This window comes from Lygodium microphyllum, chromosome 5 (assembly GCF_053477565.2).
Source record: "Lygodium microphyllum isolate KBCC chromosome 5, Lygodium_microphyllum_v1.1.10, whole genome shotgun sequence".
Classification (NCBI taxonomy): domain Eukaryota; kingdom Viridiplantae; phylum Streptophyta; class Polypodiopsida; order Schizaeales; family Lygodiaceae; genus Lygodium; species Lygodium microphyllum.
The window spans coordinates 113402559-113429424 of NC_141139.1; positions in this window are offsets into that span (position 1 = coordinate 113402559).

The following is a 26866-nucleotide window of genomic DNA, read 5'->3' on the forward strand; positions in this document are numbered from 1 at the left end:
TTGAAAAAAGGGGGCAAGGGGTGTAAAAGACCTTTAAGAGAGATTTTTATGTGGGGGGGGACCCACTGGAAGGGGTTTAAATCCTGAGAAGGGGGGGTTTTTTAAATGGACTTGGTGGAAAAAATGAGGGCAGGAAAGGGGGCTTAAAGAGTTCCCCCCTTAGAAGCTTCTAAAGCTTCCGGATAAAGCACATGGCAGGGAGGAGAGATGATGGAGCTTGTTGGCAACTCAAACTATAGGCGATGACATCTGGCGAATCTTCAGCGGACTTCTTCCCTCCATCACGGTGCACTTAAGCCTTCAGGCGGCGGCTTGCTCCTTCTCAACTCCCCTCAGATTGGCGGCGTTACGCTCATAGCTCCCCTCCTTCCTTTCTTCAAGCCTTCTCCCTCTTACTTCACGGGCAGCATTACACTTCCTTTCCCCTACAGCAGTTTCCAATTATCACAGCCTCTCCCTTTTCCTACAGCTCCCCCCTCACAAGGTTTTATAGATGAAGGGAGGGGAACCTCCCTCCCCCATGCGGCATTACTCATGGCATTCACTCCTCCAACGAGCTCCAGCAAGGAGCTAGGTCATAGTGCCTTCCCTCCCTCTCCTCTAGCACGAGAGTCGCCTGGGGGAAAGAGGGGATATTTTTTTTAAATAATTTTTTTTGCCATAATTCCAATTATTATCCTCATGACCTCCTATTAAGAGGAGGTTTTTGCAAAGAACGCGAGTTTAGAAATTGGAAATATTATATTCTCTCCCCCTTGGAGGAATCAAGATGTCCTCATCTCGAGATAAACTAGGGATATTGATGGTTGAGAGTGCTTTCATCTACCCAAGTGGCATCCTCCTCGGGATAATCTTTCCACTAGACGAGGCATTCTCTCAAGGTTCTAGATCTCAGTTGTCTCTCCCTAACATCTAAGATCCTGTCAGGCCATAATTCAAGGACTCCTTGACTAGGCATTACAACTTCTTGGTCATCAAGTACATGGTTAGGATTAGGTACATATTTCTTCAATAGGTTGATATGGAATACATTATGAACCTTTAGGTTCTCAGGGAGTTGCAGTCTATACGCATTAGGTCCTAGGCACTTGAGGATCTTGTATGGTCCACAATACCTTGGACTTAGCTTCTTGCAATCTCCTAAGGATAGGGAACTCTGCTTGGGCATACGCGAATGAAGACCATGTCTCTTTCTTTGAAGATTCTATCTTGATGCTTCAAATCCACGTATGCCTTCTGTCTATCCTTGGCGGCTTGGATGTCCTATCTTATTGACTTTATTTGGTCATCCATCTCTTCCAACATCTGCCTTGAAGCTTCAACACTCAAGGTTGGATTTGAGAAGTTTAGGGGACTTCGACAGTCATGACCATGCAATGCTTGAAAAGGGGTCATCTGAATGCTTTGTTGGTAAGAAGCATTGTAGGCAAATTCAACCAAGGGCAAGTATTGAATCCATCTTTTTGGTTCACGGTAGCAGTGTGCCCTTAGCATATCCTCGATGACTTGATTGACTCGCTCCATTTGGCCATCAGTTTGGGGATGGTAAGCTGTACTAAAACAGAGTTGAGTCCCAATGGCTTCAAAGATAGCTCTCCAGAAGTGTGATGTGAAGAGAGAATCAAGATCACTAATGATTCTTCTGGGTAACCCATGTAGCTTGAATATCTCCTTGATAAACAATCTTGTAATGTCTGAGACTTTATAGTTTGTCTTTGCTGGAATAAGGTGTGCAACCTTAGTTAGCATGTCAACCACAACCATGATGGAATTGTATCCTCCCTGAACTTGGGGTAGGCCAATAACAAAGTCCATACTGATGAATTCCCATTTCATTTGGGGAATATCAAGTGGTTGTAACTTTCTTGGCATTTTGGCATGTTCCGGCTTTGATACGTTGACAAGACAAACACTTAGTGACATATTTGAGAACGTCACCTTTAAGCCTCTCCCAATAGTAGCTCTTCTTAATTGTATTGAGAGTCTTAGCATAGCCAGGATGTCCTAAGAAGGGGGAATCATGAGCTTTCCACAATATCTTCTGCTTAAGTGACTGGCTTGCCAGTATACATAGCCTCGTTCTATAGTAGACAAGTCCACTATTGATAGAGAATTCATGATACTTAGCCTGTAGCTTTTGATCTTGGTCCTTGATAGAGATCTCCCTTAGCATCTTCTGGTAGGATGGATCATGGCATGCTTCCTCTTTGGCTAGCTCAAGTATTGGGCTGTTCGGCATGGATACCTTTGTGGCTAGAGATCTGGCTATTGATGGATTTTGCAAAATTAATGAGTTAAGGAATGCCTTGCGACTGAGTGCATCAGAAACTACATTCTCCTTTCTTGGTCGATATTTGATTTCAAAGTCATACTCCTCCAGCACTTCAATCCACCGACGTTGCCTCATGTTGAGCTCATTCTGGGTAAAGATCCACTTGAGACTCCTATGATCAGTCACACAAGAGTAAACTTGTTACCCAACAGGTAGTGTCTCCAAAGCTTTAGAGCATGGATGACAGCTAACAATTCTAGATCATGGGTAGCATAATTATTCTCATGGCTCTTCAGTTTCCTTGAAGAGTATGCTACAGGATAACCTTCCTGCATAAGTATTTGGCTGGGTCCAGTGATTCCTTCTGCTAATATGATGAATCCCAAATATTCAATCTGATGCTTGAAGAATGCACATTTCTTCCTCTTAGCATATAGCTTGTGTGCCCTCATTGTCTCAAGGACAATCCGAAGTTGGGGTTCATGATCTTCCTCCTGTTTGGAATAGACTAAAGTTTCATAGAAGAAGACGAGTACAAAGTCATCAAGATATGGCCTAAAAATATCCAACATTAACCTGTTGAAGGTGGCAGGCACATTTGTAAGCCCGAATGACATAACTAGAAACTCAAAGTGTCCATATCTTGTGTTGAAGGCCATCTTTGGGATATCTTCTTCCTTGATCCTTATCTGATAGTAACCAGACCTGAGATCAATCTTGGAGAAGATTTTCGCACCCTGAAGACGATCAACAAGTTCATCTATTCTAGGAATAGGGTACTTGTTCTTGACAGTTAATTGATTCAACCCTCTGTAATCAATACACAGTCGAAGCATTCTATCTTTCTTTTTCTGGAATAGTACTGGAGCTCCCCATGATGAACTGCTAGGATGGATGTAGCCCTGATCTAGCAATTGCTTGAGTTGTTCCTTCACCTCAATTGTTTCCGGGATGGACATTCTAAAAGGTCTATTTGCAATTGGCACAACTCCTGGTACTAGCTTGATCTCATGATCCACTTCTCTTTGAGGCGGGAGTTCTATCAACTCATCAGAAAATACGTCCATGCATTCCTTTAGCCAAGAAGGTCCTTCACTAGACTCCTGCTTCTGATCTAACTTGTTGAGCTTAAACAAGTAGACAGGTAGTCCCTTTTTGACTCCCTTTATAATCCGAGATGCTTTGGCTAATTGAATTTTTGGCTTTCCAGCCTCACCTTGAGTTGTGACCAATTCCCCTTCAGAGTTCTGAAAGGAAATTTGGCCCTTTCCACAATGAATGTGGGTGTCATTAGGTTTAAGCCAATCCATTCCGAGTAGACACTCATGGATACCTAAGTTCATGACTCTGAATTTGAGTGACATCGTCTTTCCTCCCATAAAGAATTCCACCTTAGTAGTTTACCTGGTACAAGTGACCTCACGACCATTTGCTAATTCCACAAGCAAGGTAGGTGCTTCTACTGTGGCTATTCCTAATTTTCTTGCACAAGCTAATGAGATAAAGAAATGTGTACTGCCACAATCAATCAAGGTCTTGAAACCTTTACCTTGATAGTCCGATGGTGTCCTAATCATCGAGAACTAGCGATTCGGGCCTTTCTTGTGGAGAGCAGCATGGACTGTTTCCCTTTCAACCTCTGCTTCCATGGTCGGATCTTATTCTTCACACATTTCCCTGTGGGCATTGCCTCTTGAAATGAACGGGCTCGTTGCAGTGGAAACATCGAAAGTTTTGGCCATTGCTTTGATTAGGGACAAAGTTGTTGACGTTATTAGTCCTTGCTTTCTTCCTTTGTCCCCGATTTTGACCTTGAACTCTCTTCATTTGAGGCCTAAATGCTCCTCTGTTCGGGTCATTAAAAGACCAAGTTTTGTAACCTCTTGGCCTAGCGTGCACCTCTTGAATTATAGGCGCAGCTCGAATGAGTGCGTCCTATAGATCTAATGGGCGCATAGATTCGAGACGGGTATTCATTGGTGGATTTAAACTAGCACAAAATTTTGACACTTGTTGTGTCATGTCCATTTGTGGTGCATACTTAAGAAGTGAGACGAATTTAGAGTAGTATGCGTCAAGAGTGAGTCCTAGTTGTTTCAGCTCATAGAACTCATTCATTTTCTGCATGCGATATGCAAGCGGTAAGTATCTTCCCTGCACGGCTTTCTTTAGCTTCTCCTAGGTAACAGATCCTTCCGCGATCCCTTGATCTCTACACCATTGTTTCCACCAAAGTCTAGGTTTGCCGATGAGCTTCAGCTTGGCGAGCATAGCCTGGTTGGCGGGTGTAGTACCGACTACTTCAAAGTAATCCTCCATGGATTCAATCCAAATTTCAGCATCCGCTTGGATGGATCTGCCTTTCCCATCAAATTCAAGTGGCTTAATCTTCTTGAGAAGAAACTTCTTCTCCTGGATTACAACAATAGTTGATGTAGGAGGCGAATTGGGAATCTGTACCTGGGGTTGTGCCTAGATAAAGTTTTCGTAACGTTATTACTCCTTAATCATTATGATTTATATTTCGTCTCCATTTTTGCTATCACCCAAGCAATCTAACCACTTAACTTCTTATCAATTCTCATGAACAAAACAGACATTGATAAAAATAGGTCTTGTTGCATTTATATGGGCATAGCCTTTCGAAATACAACATTTCTTGGGATGATAGGGAAACTGTTACATTTAGTTTGGGGAGAATAATGTTGTATTACATTTATCTACGGGAACTGGATAATAGTATGGTTTCGGGTCGTGGATCTTCAGGAATCGGTAAGTCATTGGAAGATCAGGGTATCCTTTCCTTTGGAACCCATTCTTCTCATAGCACCCCAACACCTTGATCCTGTCGGTGGGGATTACACAGGTCACTTCCTCATATACATATGAGTTCAGCTCAACCCTCCGACCTCAAATATGTAAAGTTGAGTTTACGTGAGCTTCCACAAAAATGAACAGCTTCACGATCTTCAAGTCTTCCAACCACTTGATCTTCTTTAGGTTGGTTTGAAGGTATGCAAACCGGTGGGCAGCTATATAGTAGATTCCTGAGGCACTTGTCCATCTTCATTCCACATACAAAGGTGATGGATTATAAATACGCTCTAAGATGTTCATAATTTTAATCCTTTTTGGATAATCCAAGGAATGCAACGTAGTCATAAACATGACTCGGAACATTAAGAACATGTTCCATGCTTCATAATTTTGCAAGACAGCATTGAAAGTAAGGAAATGTTCGGAATAGAAACATTTGCTTTACTTCTTTTTATTAAAATGTCTTACAACAAATCCTTCATTGTTTCGCTCTGATACCAACTGTAACGTGTCCACCTATTATCTTTAGGACACTCTTAGCAGTCCATCAAAAAGGATGTCTAGAAGGCTCCACCCGGCACTTCCATGGAATGTTACGGGGTTTGCGATCTAGGACTTTCTGCATCTACCATGTAGCGGAAGTATTCTAGCTATTCCCACTTAGGACCGACCTGAATCAGGGTTTTCCCTAATGGTCATTTCCTAAACGGCAACTAGCGTCGAACCTGAGCGAACTACTTTATAACACCATATTGGGGAATATGGGAACTTCTCTTAAATTTGGGACATGTGGTCAAAACTTTGGATTTCCCATAACTTGAATACCATTTCTCCAAAATGAGCACTTTATGGCTCTTTAGATCCCGTTTTTCAAGCAATTTCCAATTATAGGTCAGATGATAGGGTTTTGAGAAACTTACGAACATGTTATCCACACCCTCTTTTTTAGTTTTCAAAAATGGGAATTGGGAGATTTCCAAGTTCACTAATATGGTGTTTTATGTAGAAACGCCAGGTCCAAAGCGGATTCATGCTGCACTTAGTTCAATGAGAATGGGAAAGGAGAGGGATGCAAGGCTCGACATCTTTGCCATAAGGCATAGTCCCATTCCGTTTCCCTAAAATAGTGTAAATCAGGATTATTATAACTTACACTCTAGGTCAGTGCCCTTGCTGTTCGTGTCCTTTGAATGATCTTCTTGCTATCCATCATGATTGAGAAAAGTTTCCAACCAACTTGGACCACCCATCCGTAGGACGGACCCATGGCCTGATCCTTCGCACTTTCCTCAAGTTGTTTTAGTTATTTAATTACCTACCACATTTAGTTGGACATGTATCAATCAGCTTCCTTAATTAGCCCATTAGGCATTGGTTTCTTCACGTAATCATAGCATTTGACATAGAAAACCAATGTCAAACAAGTTTCTTTTCACAACTTATCATATTTATCTTTGAAATACATTTATAAAGTCCATCCCATAGGCTTATCCATAATCCACTTGAAGGCTATCCAGCAACCCACAGGGATAACTAATCCAAGATTCCGCCTGTAGACTAGTATGCGGGCCTCGAGATCCAATCCCAAGTCACGTTGGCATCTTGTGTAGGGCCCGAAAGGTGAGGGATTTACGGCTAGAGCCCCCCTGGCACCCAAGCGTCCTCTTGCTCCAAGTAGCACTCAACGGAGAGACCTCTCGCAGCGGGTTCGGTCCACCTTCCCGGCGCGCAGTTAACAAACCCCTTGGTTAGGGTCAGGCACACAGTCAGGGATAACTGAAGCTACCTATCCCTTCACGCCTTCAACCTGAATCATTAGATATCTTTTCATCCTTTAATTATTTGAGAAAACAAAGCAAAACAGTGCTCTTTAAACTATTACAAGCACAATCAGTTCCATTGGTCGTTATTTTTGGCCAACTTCTAAGGACCAAATTCGTCTTTCCAAATGCATCAAGCACTCGATCCAGGATCAATTGCGACTTGGAAAGATCCCTAAGGGTTTGTTTGTTAACCCTTATATCCTTGTGTTACGACCGTACCCTACTAACCCAACTTAACTAATACCTTAAGTTCTATTAGCAGTAAATATGTTATTCCAATTTACTAATTGCTCTTTTGCTTCCAGGCAAATATCTAATCCCCGTATCTTGGTTACTTTACCCAAGAAAGGTACTAAATTAGGACGATTATTCATCCTCTTGCAATATAAACTTGCGTAAGAATCTGCCAATCTCATTCGGAGGAATTGGCCATTCCCTTGTGATCAACTCACAAGATCATGCAACACTGCAACTTGTTGCACAGGTGTCGCATCAAAACTATGGGACTATTTCACTCGTCGAATGGCGTCTTCTAATCACAAAATCATGATTAGATAGGAAACAGGGATAGGGTGTCTTCATAACAATCTGTTCCTGATTGCACTAGGCCGACATTGTCAGTCCTAGGGTTCCAACTCAATCCGAGCTTGATCTCTTTAACGAGTGATCCTTAGGGTAAAAACCCTAGATCATTTCTCGCAAGTATGTCCTATTGTCCCTACATTTCGTAAATGTGGGTAGGTCTTTAGGTTTATAAAAGTTTCATCTTGACAATAAGAGCGATTAGGTCACGTTCTCAACGTGCTAAATCCCTCGCGGTCTAGGTGTTTAGGTTAAACCAATTTACTTGTCTATTATTGAAGATATTTACGCTACCATTTTCGTAACCACATGATTCATTGCCTATGTATGATTAGATTTGCAAATGCTAACTTTTCTGGTTAAAATCGAAGCATATTGTAAGTTACAGCATAACTTCTATTGATTCTTCTAGAACATGCATTCAAGATTCATGCTACTAAGCGTTAGGATTTTATGTGAATCATGCAACCTTTTTCTAACTTCTTTTCTAAATGAGATATTTGTATACTGAATGAGCATTACACAACCTTTCGTAACTAATTACGTAGTTGATTGAGATTTAAGCCAATTGACTAGAGTTTAATCTACTTCATGCAGCTTAAGAACCATTTCCATGCCTTGCAAATTCCTACGGATTATTAGCAATCTTCTTTTAATGAATCCTTTCGAAGGAAAGATATTCAATAATGTGACATGCGATTTATTCCTTTCATGCATAATTGAAGTGTACTATCATTATTTCGATTTGTAAAGATGGGCATTTAGTTAATCTAAATTCGTTACTTTGCAATGCATAAAAACCGCTTGCTAGGAAGGCATAGAGATCTTATGCTCTTCTTTTTCATTTGTTTAAATGACCAATTCTTTGATCATAAATTATTTCCTTTAATTTAGCCAAGGTGCTTCGATCGAAAAAGTACATCCTATTTCCATAAATGATACATGCACAATTGAAATATCATGATGTTAATGAAAATTAGGAAAGAAAACCTGGACTTGTGGTGAAATGTCCACATGGATGCTAGGAGATGTTCCTCCTGCGATTGTGCTTTTTGCCTTCTTAGGAGCCATCGAGGCTTCAACCTTCTCGCCTTGGTCGTGGACTTATGATCTTGGCCTGTCTCCTTCGAATGCGAAACTCCCTTTGTGACCATTTGCACCGTCTTTTGGAATTGGCTTTAGAAGGCTTTATAGGCTTCCTCCATGAAATGGTTTTAAAGGGCTTATGTGGGAATGCAAGGGCTTAAACTCTCGGGCTATGAGGGAAGAAAAAACCTTAAACTTCAAGGGAAGAGGGGTGTAAAAGATTGCTTTGGGAAGGCAAATAAAAGGGGATTTTAAAAGATCTCAGGGTAACAAGAACCCGCTTGAGAGGGCAATAAGGAAGGGGGTTTAGAATCTCGGCTAATGATAGCTTGTGGGGGACCTAAGGGGGGAAAGGGTTTAATGAGCTTTTTTTTTGAAAAGGCCTCGGATAGGACTCCACGGGAAAGGGGGTTCTAAATGGACTTTAGTGTATTGAAAAAAGGGAGCAAGGGGTGTAAAAGACCTTTAAGAGAGATTTTTGAGTTGGGGGGGGGACCCACGGGAAGGGGTTTAAATCCCAGGGAGGGGGGGGTTTTAAAATGGCCTTGGTGGAAAAAAGGGGGGAAAGGGGGCTTAAAGAGTCCCCCCCTTAGAAGCTTCTAAAGATTCCAGATAAAGCACATGGCAGGGAGGAGAGATGATGGGAGCTTGTTGGCGGCTCGAACTACAGGCGGCGGTAGTTGGCAAATCTTCAGCGGACTTCTTCCCTCCGTCACGGCGCGCTTAAGCCTTTAGGCGGCGTCTTGCTCCTTCTCGACTTCCCTCAGACTGGTGGCATTACGCTCATAGATCCCCTTCTTCCTTTCTTCAAGCCTTCTCCATCTTACTTCATGGGTAGCGTTACGCTTCCTTTCCCCTACGACACTGTTTGATCATCACAGCCTCTCCCTTCTCCTACAGCTCCCCCCTCACAAGGTTTTATAGGTGAAGGGAGGGGAACCTCCCTCCCCCACACGGCCTTACACATGGCATTCACTCCTCCAATGAGCTCTAGCAAGGAGCTAGGTCATAGCACCTTCCCTCCCTCTCCTCCAGCATGACAGTCGGCAAGGGGATAGAGGGGATAAATTTTTTTTTTTAAATGCCATAATTTCAATTATTATCCTCATGACCTCCTGTTAAGAGGAGGTTTTTGTGAAGAACATGGGTTTAGAAATCGGAAAAATAGACAGAGACAAACACCAGAGGAGAACTAGAGACAGAGGTAGAAAACAACACAAAGAATATGTTCTTCTCTTATAGAGCCCCTACAAAGGAAGAGACAGAGCTTGAAGCAGATGATGATGATAGTGCAAAAGAAGATTATGATAGAGAATTGGAAGAATCTATCTAGTCTAAAGAGAATACAAATTAGGAGAAAGTTTCAAAGGCTAGAGAAGCTGAAGATTCCATATTGTTGGACAGAATGACTCTAGTACCCTTTGGATTAGTAAATGAATCACATTATATACAAAACCTCCATAAGAAATGGATTAAGTAGAATAAGCCTTCCTTTATACTAGTGGCTCTTTGTCACCCAAATTTACCCTTATCAAGACAAGATGATGACGATATACCTTGCCAACAGCCACACGTTTGCTAACTCAAGCAAAACTCTGATGGTTCTTGTTGTATGACATTCCTAGAGGCATCCTCAGAAGATGAATCCTCAACAACAAAGAGGTAACTAATTCTCAAACAAAAACCAAAATAGTTCGAATACCATTTCAACATCCAAAGGAGCAAGATGAGTCCTCATGGAAAGAATAAGTCACTTCTAGTGAAGCATTGAACGAGGAGGCCACTCCCTTGAAGGAGTCAGATTTGTACCCTAGAGAAGTTTGTGGGACCTTCATCCACAAAGTGAAAGGTGAGAAGCAGTTAACTTTCATGGATATAGATGGTACCGAACATCACTTAAAGGTGGGTACCAGTCTTCTAGAAGAGGAGTTGTCGGTCCTACATGACATTTTGAAGGAGAATTTAGACGTGTTTGCATGGTCATGTAAAGATCTAAAGGGGATTGATCCCACGGTGTGTTAATATCACATCGGCCTCAAGAATGGGCTTCAAGCCTAATGCCATGCCAGTGAGGCAAAGATAAAAGTGTATGAATCCAAATTACTTAGCCATGGTGAAAGCCAAATTGTTAAAGCTCCTTAAAGCTGAGTTTTTCTATCCAGTGGGGCCAACAATGAATGGGTCTCACCCATTGTGATAGTATTGAAGAAGAATGGAAAGCTTTGAATATGTGTGGACTTTTACAAGTTAAGCTCTAAGACAAAGAAGGATCATTTTCCCATCCCTTTCACAGACCAACTGTTGGACATAGTGGCACGCCATGAGCTCCATTCCCTCTTGGATGGATTCTGTGGATATGACCAAGTCTATATAGCAAAAAAATATCAATCTAAGATAACCTTCAAAATAGAATGGAAAACCTATGCTTATAGAGCAATGTTTTTTGGGCTCTATAATGCTCTTTCTACCTTTCAAAGAGTGATGATGGCCATATTCCAAAACCATCTGCACGATTTTATTGAGGTATACCTAGATGACTCTTGTGTCTATAGCCTGATTTGTGAGCATTGAGGACACTTGAAGTAGTAGTTTGACAGATGTCATGAGTATTGGATCTCTCTCAACCCCATCAAATGTGTCTTTAGAGTCTCTTCACGAGTTTTCCTAGGCCACATTGTCTCTGTACAAGGAATAGCAACATACCCTACCAAGATTGAGAAGATTGCAGCTCTAACAGTGCTAACAAATCTTAAACAATTGAGGAGATTCCTCAACCATGTGGGCTATTACACATGGTTCATTGCACATTTTGCAACAAAAGTAGAACCCTTGCATAAGTTCTTGAAGAAATATGTAAAGTTTACATGGACTACTGATTGTGATGAAGTGTTTAACACTCTGAAGTAGTATTTGATTAAGACACCCATCTTGCAACCTCCTAATTGGACAAAGGAATTCCATGTGCATACTGATGCATCTGTCAAAGTCTTAGGAGCAGTACTATGCTAGATAGATTCCGCAAAGTTAGATTATCCTATCTACTATGCAAGCCATAAGGTAACTGATCGAGAAAGAAACTACATAGTGATGGAGTTGGAGTGCCTTTCAATGGTGTTTACCTTGGAGAAATTCTATACTATGTATCAACATACTTCAAATTCTATGTGGACCATGAGGCATTGTCCTTCCTGTGATGAACAAAGTAAATGTGAAAGGTTGGATGATGAGATGGCTCCTTCTGTTCCACGAGTTTGACTTTGAAGTGGTTACCAAGCCTGGTCACTCCCATATTGTCTTGGCTAATCATTTGTCATTGTGTATCCCTTAGAGTGATGAAGAATAGTAGGGTGACCTAGACCTCCCCGATGCTTCTCTCTTCTTGATTGAAATTATAACCCCATGGTACACAAATATAGCCAACCTCTTGGCTACTCAACAATATCCTCTTGGTATCTCCAGCCATGAGAAGAAGAAACTTCTATTGAAATCAGCCCCCTACACCCTGTTAGTAGGCATGGCGCTCTTTATACAAGAGAGGCAAGGATGAAGTGTTGCACACATGTGTTGCAAGAGAGAGATTGAGATAGTTCTGAAAGCATGCCATGAAGAGCCCTTTGCAAGAGAAGCGATAGCTCGAAAGGATTTGCTCACCTGATATACTAGTGGTGGCCGACTCTCCACAAAGATGCCTATGACTATTGCAAATGTGATGATGCTTGATAACATATGGAAAAACCCACCAAAACTAATGCCATGCCAGTACAATCTGTGCTTCCCCTAAAGACTTTTGAGAAGTGGGGCACCAACTTCATTGGCCCCATCGATTCATCGACTAGAAGGAAGAAGAATAGATACATTTTGGTCTATACAGACTACATGAGGAAGTGGTGTGAAATCAAAGCTCTAAAGTGGGATGATGGAAACATCCTGGCCATGTTCTTATATGAGAACATCATCACCTCTTTTGGCAATCCTCTAGAGCTATTAAGTGATAGAGGTACTCACTTTCTCAACCAGATTATGGAAGAAGTGACAAAGCTTTATAAGATCCACCATCGCTAATCCACACACTACTACCCCAGAGCCAATGGCCAAGTCAAAGTCACCAGTCACATCCTTTGCTCGATCCTGTGACAAGTATGATTTTTGCACATCACCGTGATTGCGGTGATTGACTTACAAAGACCCTCTGGGCATAGAAAACCTCTCATAAGGCTGTTATAGGACAGAAACCCTTCCAAATAGTATACAATACAGAAGTTATTTTTCTTGTAGAGATGGAATTGTCCTCTTTGTGTGTGGCTATCAAAGAACGCCTAGGCAACAATGAGTCCCTGCAATGCCATCTCATTCACTTGGAATGTCTAGACGAGACTCGCAAGATGGCCCTACAATGTATGGAAGCTGATTCAAGAAAATCATAAAAAAATATTTGTCTAACACTTTGTTGATTTTTTGTACATTTGGAGTTTTTAAGTAAAGAAGAGGGCGGGAACAACCTCTTGGGAAATCCAAGAAATCACTAGATGGAAATATTTCATGGACCGGTTTACCAAGGGGAGGGTGAAGAGTAAAGATCAATGGAGGAAGGTGAAGGGAAAATGTATAATGTGAAAAGAAAAGACATGAAGTGGATTTTGAGCTATCCAAAGGCATGTGAGGCTCATAATGCCACGGCTTTGGAGCCTTATGATAATTCAAACAAATGGGACCCTTCTTGGAAGCATTAGTGGAAGAAAAATCAGGCACATGATTTTGTAAGATTTTTAAAAAATACTTCCATCCCGATCCAAAAGCACTTTTCAACATAAAAGTTGTAGCATGTGAGCTAAAGTTTTGGCTGGTATTTTTTATAATTTTTTGAAGCTACGAGTTAGTACATATGGCCAAAATGGTGGATGCCAACTTTTTCCAACTGTGGTGGAGACCACCTCCCAATTTTATACACACCCACACTTTCTTCCCCACACTTAACACTTTCATAAAACATCATTCATTAGACTCCCAACCCTTTCCCCTCTCTTCTCCTCTCTCTCAAGCTAATAAACCATTAGAATTCCCCTCCTAAATCACCCTCAAATCATCCTTAATTGTAGTAGTAATGTATGAATTCTCACTATTCTCTCTCCATTATTGCTAGATATGATCTTATTTTATGAAGATTCTCTATATTTTTTTATAGGAGAGCTTTTGGAATCAAACTATGGGGGGGAGAATGGATACAACTCATCTATGATGGAACTTTATTAAGTTCAAAATTTGTCAACAAAACATCTAGATGGAGCTTCCACATTGGTGGAACCGTTTTAATACAGCTTTGGTGGTGTTAATTGCTATTCTATCTTAACCTCCTCCCTAACCACCCTCAAGGCCTATATAAAGAGGCCTTCTCCTTTCTAATTTGCAAGATAGAGCCAAGAGGCCTTCTTCAGCCCTATTGAGCCTTCCCCATTCTCCCTCATGAGCTTATGTAGTTCATTCCCTTAGTATAGCTTATGCATGCTCTACAGTGTAATAAGCCCATGCTATTGGTATCCATATTGTGTATATTGGTTATGTCTTGAGGGTTCTCCATCTCTTGTGCCCTCTTAATTTTTATTGATTCATCTATTTTTTGTAGTTCTCTCTCTCTCTCTCTCTCTCTCTCTCTCTCTCTCTCTCTCTCTCTTAGTTTTCCTCTCTTCTCCCTCACAAGCTCCTCTCCCTCTTGCATAGCGTCCTAGTCTGCTCTTCCATGATTAGGTGGTGCCCTTACCTGATTCACTTTGTGACAAAAGAGAGTTTGGCATAGTATAGAGGCTGCCATACCGAATTTCCTTCGTCAGAAGCCGTATAGGCTCAACGGAAGGCTTACCATGATAGTTTTATCATGCATAAGGAACTCAAGGAAGTCACCTAGTCCTGGCCTATGATTAGAGATTTAGCATTGGATGGGCCCCTATAAGGTACTTGCTATCAACCCTAATGGCTTTGTCCAACTGTAGGTCCAAGTGCAGGCTGTCAATGCTTCTGATGATCTCTTTCTAATTAATCACTATCCCCTCAAGAAGTATTTCTCTCCCTGGGGATCCTGTTAATCACAGTTGACTGCCCCTTTCCATTTTGGACATCACACTGTAATCCTTCTCATGTTGCTATTAATAGCCATCATGCTCATCCTAATGAGATGGCCTCATTCTTCTACCCCCTCATAGCCATTTCCCACCCCTATTTTGCTTCCTTCTTGTTTGATCCAGTAGAGGTGGTGAGGATGGTTCTGATAAATGGTATTCTTTTCATTCTCCTCTTAGATTTAAAAAAAAGAAAAAGAAATATATATATATATATATATATATATATATATTGTTCATGGAAGAAAAGGACCTTGTTCCATGCCATGCTAACCTATTCTTCAAGAAAAGGTGGAAATGAGGTGGAAACACTCTTGGGATTAGGGAAAAAAGAAAAAACAAACCAAACTGTTATGGGAGAAAATGAGAAAATTCATTGTCATAATATGCCTTGTTCCAAGAAAAGGCAGAAGACACCCTTGGATGGAAAGGTTGCTGTGGACAAGGTGGCAATACCCTAGATTCTAGATTAGTTGATTTTCTCAGTTGACCTTTTAGGATGCAATTCCAAAGTCGCCTCCCTTGGTGCACTGTATCTTGTAACTTCATCATTGCATCTAACTCCTACAATAGACATATCTCACCTACAATCAAAGTTCTAGATCTGTTGACTACCTCCTTGGGTACATCTCTTTAGCAGTCAACTTGACCGAACATCATCGACCAAAAGCAGCCGATCTTCATGGAAAATCCCTTGAGTAACACGAGCCTTCATCCTAACTAGATGGGAATGTGAGTGTGGGATGCTCTCTGTATTTATCAAACAAGTGTGAGACAGAGGGTGGAATGAGTCACCAATCCTTACACTTTTAAATCCAATTGAGAGGTGAGATGTTTGAATTAAGTGTCGCACACACGAGCTGGGCATGTTAATGCCCAAAGCACAATCTATTCGTGTGCATGACATTATAAGGCTCCCTGGCCTTCCTTCATGCACCATATGTCGACACAAGGAGGTATGCATTGTTGTACCATCAATTACACAAAAGGGATGCAACCTTTGCACAAGTGATAGTAAGGATTAAATCAATGGGTGTGAGAAACTTGGTTCTCCTCTTGTATCTATCGAATAGAGCATGAGATGGAGGGGGGATGAGCGTGATTAATTTTCCTTTCATACTGAGAGGTGAGGATTGAGGGAGGTCTGACAACTATTGTTTGTTACATTTCCATTTTTCTATCCATGCATGGGATTGGCCTCCCATCACTACACACATCCCACTCTATTCGACGCACTGCATTACCAATAACGATTTACATTGACCACAGATGGGCCAAGTGATTCTAATCTTATCTCTTGTGTTCATTTATTTGTATGTCATGTTTTAAGTATGGAAATGTATGAGTATGGATTATGGTCAACTATCAAGCCCCTGCTGAATAGTCAAATTGATCTATTCATGTCTAAATTGTGGGGAAGTGTCCCTGCGTATCTTGGTTGTATACATTCATGAACATCCTATTAGTTGATCCTTACATGATCTCTTGTTTTTTTTATGCCCTACTAGGGTCCCTTCCTCCCCCACCTAGCCTATTTTACTCCATTCGCGTGGTATTTTCTTACCCTTTTAGCTATTTTATCATTTTGTGATCCTCCATATGAAAGGGTAAGAAAAGACTGAGTTATTAATTTTTGAAGAATTTTATATGAATTCGATGTGTTTCCATACGAACACAACTTTTTTACATCAGAACTACAACTTGATGCAATAACCCTAATATTTTCTTATTCTTGGACACTTTTCCTTTTTACTACGCATCTTTCAATGCATGGGTTGGTTGCTATTTATTTTTATGTGTTTGCGGGTTTATTTTTACGTGTTTCTTACATTTTTTTTCATATAACACACTCTTTTCTCGTCGGAGAGGCATTTTGTTTGGGTAGCCTCAAGCTCTTAGTCCCCCCATACATATTCCCTTTTCCTCCCCCTCATTCCAACTACCTCATTTTTTGTTATTAATTTTTAATTGCATTTTCTTACATATTTTTTCTCATTTTTCTATGTGAACATGTCCTTTCTTCATCATAATTGCATTTTGACTAGATAGCCCTATTGCCCACCATTCCTTGCACATTTTTCATTTTTGTTGCTCCTCATTTTTGCCTCATAATGCATGCTAAGCATTCAATGTGTCGAGTTTGGCCACCCCGATTTCTGCCCCGCTCCCATCCATTTCTATTAGCGCAAATTTTTTTTACCCCCTGCTTGCGTTGCTGCACAGGATGGGAAGCACACTTATGTTTTTACTCAATTAAAAAAATTAATTCTACTCTTTCAACGGTCTCATACCCCCTATCTTCTTCTCTCTCTGCCCTCGCGCTTTCTCTCTCCCATCCTCCCCATCTTTGCGGTCCCTCCTTCTCCTCCCACCCTCTCTTCTCTCTCTTCTCATCCTACTCCTTCTCTCTCCTCTTTCTCCACCTTTCTCTTGCTCTCCTTCTTCTTCTTTTTCTTTCACATATGATTTTTGACACTGAGAAGTGCTTACAAACAGCCAAAAATGTTGAATTTCAAGGAAAAATAGACTTCGTCGAAGGCGGCAACTGCAATCAGTACGATTTTAAGCAGCAATATCCAAAAGTGCTTTAAATACCCACTCAACGGTGGTCTTTTAATTTTCATAATTTTTGGATTGTCAGACGGGACTTCTCGAGATGCTCAGCAGTGGGGGACTTTGAGAGACAGACGTCCATGAATTTTCAAAAGCTGATTCGGAGGCTAGACAATCGAATGGGGTGCCTAGGAAACGAAGACCCAAAAGGTCAAGTGGAAATGGACTTGAGAGGTCCCCAAGGATGTGACCTTTGGGGGTTCCCTTTGGAGGCCCAACCAAACTTGATTTTCATGGGGGGCGGCATTTTTTCAGCCGCTAATCAGGGAGAAGGCGCCATGAAGACCACATCGATTTTTGTAGGAGAGGGGCTATGGTGACTACAAACAACCCCTCAAATTGATTTGATGCCCCATCTACATTCTTCCTATGCTTCCTATCGCTTGTCTCCGCTCCTCCAATGGCTGCCCAGTTGGCTGAGATACAAAATCAGTCTTTCTCTCTCCTCCCTCTCTCAAGAAGCAATTCATGCCCATGAAAAAGATTGAAGACCGGCATGGTACCGAATCACTCCCGGATTGGTGCAAGGATAGAGTTTGTTGTTCGGAGGTGGGCTAAGCATTGAATGAGAGCTAATATACAATGCCGCATCAGTTTTTAAAACCCACAAAGAAGGAAAAAATCGGTAATTCTATTTTACAAAGGAAATTTACTTGTTTTTGACATTTGATTGAGCCAATGTTGTTCTTATAGAGTGAAAATTGGTAGAAATGTTGTTCACTATTTTTTTTGTGCTTTCATGATGGAAATTTTAGGAAACATAAAGTCAAAATGCTAGAAATAATTTTTTGGAACCCGTAAAACATGGATTTTATGAGGAAAATAGAAATTTTGGTGTTTTTGGGTGGGATAAACCAATACACATGGGATAAAATGCTAATAAAATCTATATTTCTGCTACTCTAAGAATTAAGACCCACATCTCTAAAAATATATCAAATTTTCATTGGAAAAATAGAGAAAAATAGAGAAAATTTGGGAAAATTTGAAATATGCCTTAGAAAAATACAAAAGAATATAATAAGTGGTTGTGGATGTATAGTGGGGCAAAGCATGAGGTTTGGTCTCAGTTTGCCTTATTTTTTTGTCACAATGTGTGATTTATCACTTTTTATACATTGAACCATGACAAAAATAACCTCTATACACCTATGCAATGAAGCAAAACTTAAACGGTGAGGGGGAGTAGGATTTTTTGCAACAATTTTAGAGCTAAAATAATACAAATTTTGATTTGTTTTTTTTTTAATACATAGCATTTAGAAAAGATTCCCCTTGCCACAAGATAGCCGTTCGTTTCATTGAGAAAAATTATTGGTGAGAAGCATGGTATCTCCTAGATCTCACTGACAAAGAGAGAAGTTTTGTGTAAATGTATTTATATGTAAAAGAAATGCATCTAGGGGTCAATCCCCAAGATGTAGGAGAAATGCATTGGGGCTACGGCAATCAACCGATGGGGTGCCTCCTATGTCTGTGATACATGGCGTTTATTGCCAATATGTGTGGGATACCCCCTCTTATGGATTTTGGAAAACGTGCCGTTAGACTCTTATCTAGCTACAAACGCAATATTAGATGTATCTAGTGTGCAGTTAGTTATTATAAACGCTCCTGGACCGTGAGGCCGTGTGTGGTGGAGGTGTCTATTGTATGCATGAGGTCCGACTAGTGCCATAGCCAGTGCCAGTCCACCCATCATTGGTGTGGTTGCTGGGAGCTTCCTCAAAGTGGTGGTTTCAGAATCTAGGGTCTCTTGGAGCCTACTTGTTAGTTGATTTCCTTTGAAGAGATCTGTCAAGACGAACTCCAAAAACATGAGAGAGCTGAGCGGGCTAGATGGAGGGCCAAAATCAATAGGCATTATTCTCCTAAAAGTTGTAGTCTTGAACCTATTCAAGGGTGGAGTCATAGTAACCATAGCTTAAATCAAAGTCCATCAGGAGATGGAAGTTCTAGTACTTACCCCCTCCCAATTAATCTGCCCACTTCAAGTGGTGTGACAGCTTTGCCTATCCCGATTCCATTAGCAAATCCGATAATTGCCATGGAGCAACCTATCGCAATCCTTCGGAGAACGACGAATTTGCCAGCCTTAGGTTTCCCCCTACCCATTATTAATGGGTTAGTAGAAGAGGATGCATAGCATCATATAAGGGAGTTCCAAAAGCTGATGCTTAACTGTCGCATCTAAGAAGAAGAGCATCTAATGATGTTCTTTAACATGACCCTGAAGGGAAGAGCAGCTTTATGGTATCACGGCCTTGAGGTCGGGACCATAACCACCGTGGATCTATTTTATGAAGCCTTTCAAAGGGAGTTTGTCCCCGAGAGAGGTGGCCAATATTGGCTCGCGTGTTGAATTTGACACACCAAGAACCGCATGATTATATACAAGCGTATGCCAAGAATATCAAAGAGGTTTTTCGTAAATTGGATGCTTCTATCCCTATCCCACCTGCTCCCTAGTTACAATACTTCTTGCATGGTATTGATTTTAACATCCAGGTGCAGTTGAGTAGTGTCACCTTGGCGAATATAGACATTGCCATTAGACGAGCGCAAGAAATAGAATCCCGACTACAAGCAGCCTATGCTTATCAAATCAATCCCACTCTGGGTCTAGCGTTGGGAAATAATTCGCAATTGATCAATGGCAGTGGAAGCCAAGGGATAGGGATAGCCAACCCTAATGGGAGAGGGAATGTGGTGCCGAATGTGCTTTTATTGCCAGCTCTGCCTAGTGTGACTATGCCTATGGCTAGTCAAATGTCTCCAAATGTGGGAAGCCAAGTAGCGAACCCTAACATCGTTCCTGTGGGTCAGCAACTAATGCAACCAATGCCTAATCAAATTGTAAGGCCAAGGGACCGGCGGGTAGATGATCAAGGCAATGAGTGGAGTTTATCAAATGTCCTTAGCGAAGTCTTGAAGCACTACACGAATATGATCTCTAAAAAATATTAGCAAATAGTTGTTAATGTTAATTTCTTAAAGAAACAATAAAACCTGATAGGGAGTCGATGCCTCGAAGAGGGTGCACCCTCTAGATTTAGGTGCAAATGGTGTGGTGGGAAACATTATCCACGTAATTGCCCAAATGTCAAGTGTAACATTTGTGGGAAGTCTGTCATTTAGCAACCACCTATTGGAGCAATATCAGTTCTCTCTAGTAAGGCAGTCGGCAACTAGGGCATGTTAATCATCATGTCCAAGGAAACAATTTTCAGCAGGATGATGGGGCAGAAAAAGTACTCCAAAGGGGTAAGGCTACTATCGAGAAACTGCCAAGTGGCAGTGGAGTGAGCCTCATCGAGGCTGTAAAGGTTATTGGCACTGAAGCTTCTAGGCTACATGCCATAACAAGAGGCCAAAAACATAGAGAAGACAACAAAGATAATGTAAAACCTATTGACGAAAACCCTAGGCAGAGTGATAAAGGAACGCAAGTTCTAAATCGTGACAAGGAAGGGGGGCCTCTGAAGCCCGCAGAGAGTAAGGCTAACATCAAGAGAGATAAAGAGGTATCGAGAAAGAAGGTGAGAGTTAAAAAAGATGCAATAAAGTCCATGCAGTGTCCTAAAGAGCAAATGGTTTGGCATGAGAAGCGAGATTTAGCAAATTATCACGAATTTAATTTAGTTAGCTCCCTTTACAATGTTAAACTAGATGTAAATCTCTTGCAACTAATCAAGCTATCGCCAAGAGTACGCAACGAATTTAAAAAGATCTTGTGTATGGGTTATATCGTAGAACCCTTGGGAATAACGCGGTAGGGGATGACCGGTTTGAACATGCCGAAAAGCACTACCCAAGGATTGTGGATGGGATTCTAGTGGATAATGCTATTCGACACATGATCCTTGGTTAATATTATGAGTTCTGAATTGATGGAAAGGTTGGGTCTTGCGATTCAGAAATATACCTTCACAATCCTTAGAATGGCTAATGATAGTCTGAGACAGTCGAAGGGCTGCATTACTAAAGTCCATGTGACAGTTGCCAATGTAGAATGCCTATTGGACTTTAGGGTAATCCGATTTGCAGGGCATTCGAGCTACCAAGTATTTCTTGGTCAACCTTGGAGTTTGCAAGAAAACTATTAAGTAGATATGCCCTCTGGTAGATTGATATTTGGCAGAGGTGCTAGACGGGTGGTAGTGAATGCATACGTCGAGTGACAAATCCAAAGAGGGGTCGACCACAGATGATGACTATCAAATAACACTGAACGAGCCATTAGAAGCTCAAGATAGAATAAGGGATGCAGATGTTATCAAGCTAGACCACCTTGGTATGCCAGACGATAAGTGACCAATAAGGCTAGGGTCCATGCTTAGTGCGGAGAAATGGGAGGATTATGTCACTCTTATCCAAGAGTTCCGTGATATTTTTTCTTGGAGTTACAATGAACTTAGGGGCATTCCTCCCAGTCTCGCTATCCATACAATTTCGTTGAAGGAAAAAAGCCATCCTGTGCGACAGAAAGTCAGGCGTATGCCGTTTGAGTTGTGGGATGGGCTGTTTGAGGAGTTACAGAAATTACAAAAAGCGGGTTTGATCTTCCCTATGCAGCACACCGAATTGTGTTCACTAGTTGTGATCAAGAAGAATAAAAATAATCAAATCCGACTGTGGGTGGGCTTTTGAGAGTTGAATAGGGCTTTTGAGAGTTGAATAAGCAAACAGTTAAGGATTACTATCCACTGCCTTTTATTTACCAGATTCTAAATCAATTGGCGGGTAGGGAGATATATTCATTCATGAACTGTTTTGCAGGCTATAATAAGATGGCGATTGCAAAAGAGGATAAGCTCAAAACAACGTTCATAAAAGTCTTCGGGACCTTTGCATATCATGTGATGGCATTTGGTCTATGCAAAGCGCCTAGTTCTTGGCAATGAACTACCGATAAGACCTTTGGCAACATTTCCCTTGAGGAACTCAAGGCATTTATTGACGATTTAGGGGCGGCCACCGCGAGAGAAAGGCAGTTGATTATTTTATGAAAATGTTTTGAGTGATGTAAACAATTTTGCATAGCTCTCAATCCAAGGAAGTGCATTTTTGGCGTACCTTATGGGCTCCTACTAGGCCATGTAGTTAGCTCAGTAGGGATTGCGACGGATCCTAAAAAGATCAAAGCTATAGTCACCATGAGTCTGCCACATACCCGCAAAGAAGTTCATAGCTTTCTGTCGTCAGTTGGATATTATCGACGGTTCATAAACGCTTTGGCACAAATAACATTGCCAATGACAAATCTGTTATCCTTTAACTATTTATTTATGTGGAGTGACCCTTGTAAGGAGGCTTTCGAGGATGTAAAGCAGGAATTTGCAAGAGCACCTGTGCTAAAAGCACCAAAAATGGGTGAAATTTTTTATATCTTTTCAGCAGAAGCTACCATGCATAGCATTAGTTGTTGTTTATCGAAGATGTGGAAAGAGAAGTGGTATCACCCGATTGATTTTTCTAGTTGGAAGTTGGGTGTATCCAAAATTAATAATACTTATATGGAAAAGTTGTGCCTTGCGATGGTCTTTGCGGCTAAAAAATTCAGGCACTACATCCTTTATGAGAAGGTTGTCATATATACAAAGGCAGAAGGGCTATGACTATTGATGAATAAATTACAGTTGCTTGATCATTTAGCAAAGTGGTTAATCACTTTGCAAGAGTTTGACTATGAGTTTAAGAGCAAGCCACCTAGGTTGCAAGGTATCGTAGAGTGCCTTGTGGACTTTCGGGAGCCAAAGGAAGCTTTGGTTGAAGGTAGTGACTGGGACTCATTGTTCAAGATTGACACATCATCTATTCCCTCCTGATTTGTGGTGATAGCGCATTATTTGTTGACGGGAGAGACTGGAGCTGGTCTATCAAAGTCAAAATAGTGAAAGATCAAGCAACATGCTTTAAAATTCACAATAATGGTAAGCACATTGTATCGGCAAGGGGTAGATGATACCTACCACAGATGCATAATGCTTGACAAGGTCCCTTTCATCTTAGAAGAGTGCCATGACTCTGCTTGTGGAGGTCATTTCATTGGGCGGCTAATTGCGCAAAAAGCCTTAAGGACGGGATATTGGTGGCCGGCCATTTTCTAGGATGCATTCGATTACGTTAAAAGATGTGACAATTGTCAACGACATGATAGCCAAGAGAATAGGAAGCGACCAGTCACTCCTATTATGGCAATCCTTCCGTTTGAGAAGTGGGAATTGACTTTGTGGACCCTATTACTCCATCGTCCACTACACAAAAAAGATATATTATAGTAGCAACTAATTATTTTACTAAGTGTTCGAAAGCACATGCATGGAAAGACGATGCAAAGGAAACCACCAGTTTCCCATTGGAGCAAATAGTACATCACTTTGGTCCAGCAAAAGAAATAGTATCAAATCATGGAATCCATTTTTTGAACAAAGTGATTAAAAGCCTGACTGAAGCATGGAAAATTGAGCATAATAAGACAACCCCCTATAATCAATAAGAAAATGGACAAGTTGAGAGTACCAATAAGCAGCTTGTGAGTATCCTATCCAAGATAGTCTCCGAAAAGAAACGGGACTGGGATACAAAATTATATGTGGCGGTATGGGCGTATAACACAACATTTAAGCGAGCCACTGGCCACACCCCATTCAAATTAGTTTATAGGGACGAGTGCATCTTGCCCTTAGAAATTGAGTTGCCAACCATAAGCTTCACAATCAATCATTTTTTGGGTGATGAAGATGCCCTATTTGAGTGTTTTACGACTTTGGGACACCTCAATGAGATTAAATTGCAAAGTTTGTTACACCAGGAAGTGGCTAATCATCAAATGAAGCAGCTCCATAATCTAAAAGCGAAGAAATATACCTTTAAGAAAGGATAGTTAGTTCTATACTATGATGCGCATAGGGAGCTATTTCTAGGGAAGCTGGAGCCTAGATGGGATGGCCCTTACAAGATAGTTAGGAAAATAAGCCCATGGCTTTACCAGCTGCTCTATAGGGAGTGGAATTTAAGAATAAGGTTAATCTTAATAAGATTAAACTTTATTATTTTTTAGTATGATAACATGCTAAATGCATTGCAGGTCCATGCTAAGGCTAATTTGAGACCTACAAGAGAGCCTAAATTGGTTGATGGGGTAGTTAATTCCTTATTTGGAGCACCCATATCTCGAGCAAAGATATCATCAGAGAAAGCTCATCTGGTGGAGTAAAGGCTTTAAAGTGGCTGAGCAAGATGACGGTACATTCGTTTGGGAGATTAAGGTCTTCTGTCATCGCTGTTTGCAGATTTTGACGAGCATCCCTATAGTCCTTAATGACGAAGGTGGGATGGAGCCATCAGTTCATCCTCTCAATATGTTGAATTTTGACTATCATAATTACGAATAGGGGAGTTCTGGATGGCTAGCTGTGTAAACCCATTGTGGACGTACACATTATACTTTGATGGGGGTTCACGGGTCCTAATAAAAAAGGGAGTATTGAAGTAGTTATCCGAGATCCTCGACGTAGAGTTACAATGAAATTAGCTACCTATCTCAGGATAGGATTCACTAACAACATGGCGGAATATAAATCCTTGATTATGGGACTGAATGTTGCCAAGAAAGGTGGTATTCGATAGTTGTTAGTAAAAGGGGATTCCCAACAACTGATCTTAAATCAACTCAATGAGACATATAAAATCCGGAATCCTATCCTTTGTATGTATCATCGAACTGCTATAACCCTACTTGATGAATTTGAGAGCGTATCTCTTTAGTTAGCTCCACGTTCTTGGAATCAGTTTGTGAAATCACTAGCCAATTTTGCTTATGAAGAGGACCTTCTTCAAATGTGGTCCTAGTCCAGATGTTGCTCTTGATAATGAGACAGGACCTAGTCACATATGGGGAATGTTATCAAACCATACATTATATGGCAGGCGATGCTTGATTTGGGTAATGCAAAGAGTAGCCGAGACCCATCTACCACTATTATCCTGGGCCCATAGGTTGGTCAAACGACATGTTATGCGTACGCCTCTTGCTATATATGCAGGAGGTATGGGTCACAACTTGATGCATTTAGTTTAGGGCTGAAAGCCCTATTTTTTCCCTTGGAATAGAGCATATTTTCGTACATCTTCCTTCTTCCAAGGCGAGATCTATATGAGCTAATTTGTTTGATTTCTTTAGGCCAAGAGGGCTAGTTTTTTTAAGGTTTTAATGTTTGATTTCTTTAGGCCAAGAGGGCCAGTTGTTTTAAGGTTTTAATGTTTGATTTCTTTAGGACAAGAGGGCCCTATCTGTGTTTAGTGCAGGTATGGTTAATGGTTTGTTGTTTTAGTGATTGCAACATACAGGTTTATGAAGTCGCTGAAGGGAGCCTTTGCTGCGGAGGAGCTTCTTGTGGCCATTCCAGGTGGTTTCGTCCCCTTTTTGAGCCTTTTTCCTTAAGCAATTAATGATATATATGCCTGTGAGGAAGACTTTCTTTTGTTTGTTGGGGATCGGCAATTGAGGCATGAAGTCCTAGGTTTAGGTTATGTATGTCTATGGGAAGTTTGAGTAGTCATGGCCTCCTGCAAAGGCATTGTCAGGCATTGAAAAACATGTTTTCAAAGGAAATTCTAGTGGCCCTATTGTGCTGACCTGCTAGGCGGTCATTCTAGGAGTTTTTGTTAGTTGTGATGCAGTTAGAAAAGCCTACTAAAACCACCCAAAAGGGAAAACCCTAAATATTTGAAAGAAAGTATATGAATATACAGAGGTGTGTAAAAAGGGATTCTAACTTCTAAAGCAATAAAATATTTAAAAAAAAGAAAAATCCTCGAGCAGTTGTTTATCACCTTGCAAAGGCTTGATAGGTTCTTGGGGACAAGTATGACCTAGGGCCGATGCCTTATCTTCCTAGGGATGGCATCTAGCTGGAAAAATAAGAATAGAAGAAGGTTGGACCGAAAATAAATGTGAGCATTAGAAAAGGATTAAGTGTCGCCTTGCGAGGGTTTGGTAGGTTCTTGGGTACCGAGATAGGACTTGAGGCCGATGCCTTGTTCCCCTTGGGTCACTACACTCAGCTCCCTCCTCTTTACACACCCAAGTATGGAAAATAAGAGGCTAAAGGACCCATGTGCTACAAGATAATATTTGTTGATCAGGCTATAGGAGTCCTCGCCTAGTAGGAACTCCTAGTTTAGTTGTCCCTAGTTAGGTCGATAGTTCAGGCCACCACTTAGGATGCCCTCTTTGATAGTTCTTTTTAGCTTGGATGTGTTAGAACAGTTGGTTAGTGACTATCTTTAGCCCTTTTATCAGATTATGCTAGGTCTACTCCTCGTGGATTTCATGCCTTGGTTTTGTCACGCGGTAGGGTGAGAGCTGTGATGTGTTTTGATGTGTTCCTATTTTGTATCAGCTTGATGCTCTTTACGATTGTGTTGTGCAAATCTTTTCGTGGGATTCGATGGGTTGAGTTGCCCTATCATGTGGTTGCTAATGACAGATGATTTTTGACACTGAGAAGTGCTTAAAAATAGCCAAAAATTTTGAATTTTAGGGAAAAAATAAACTT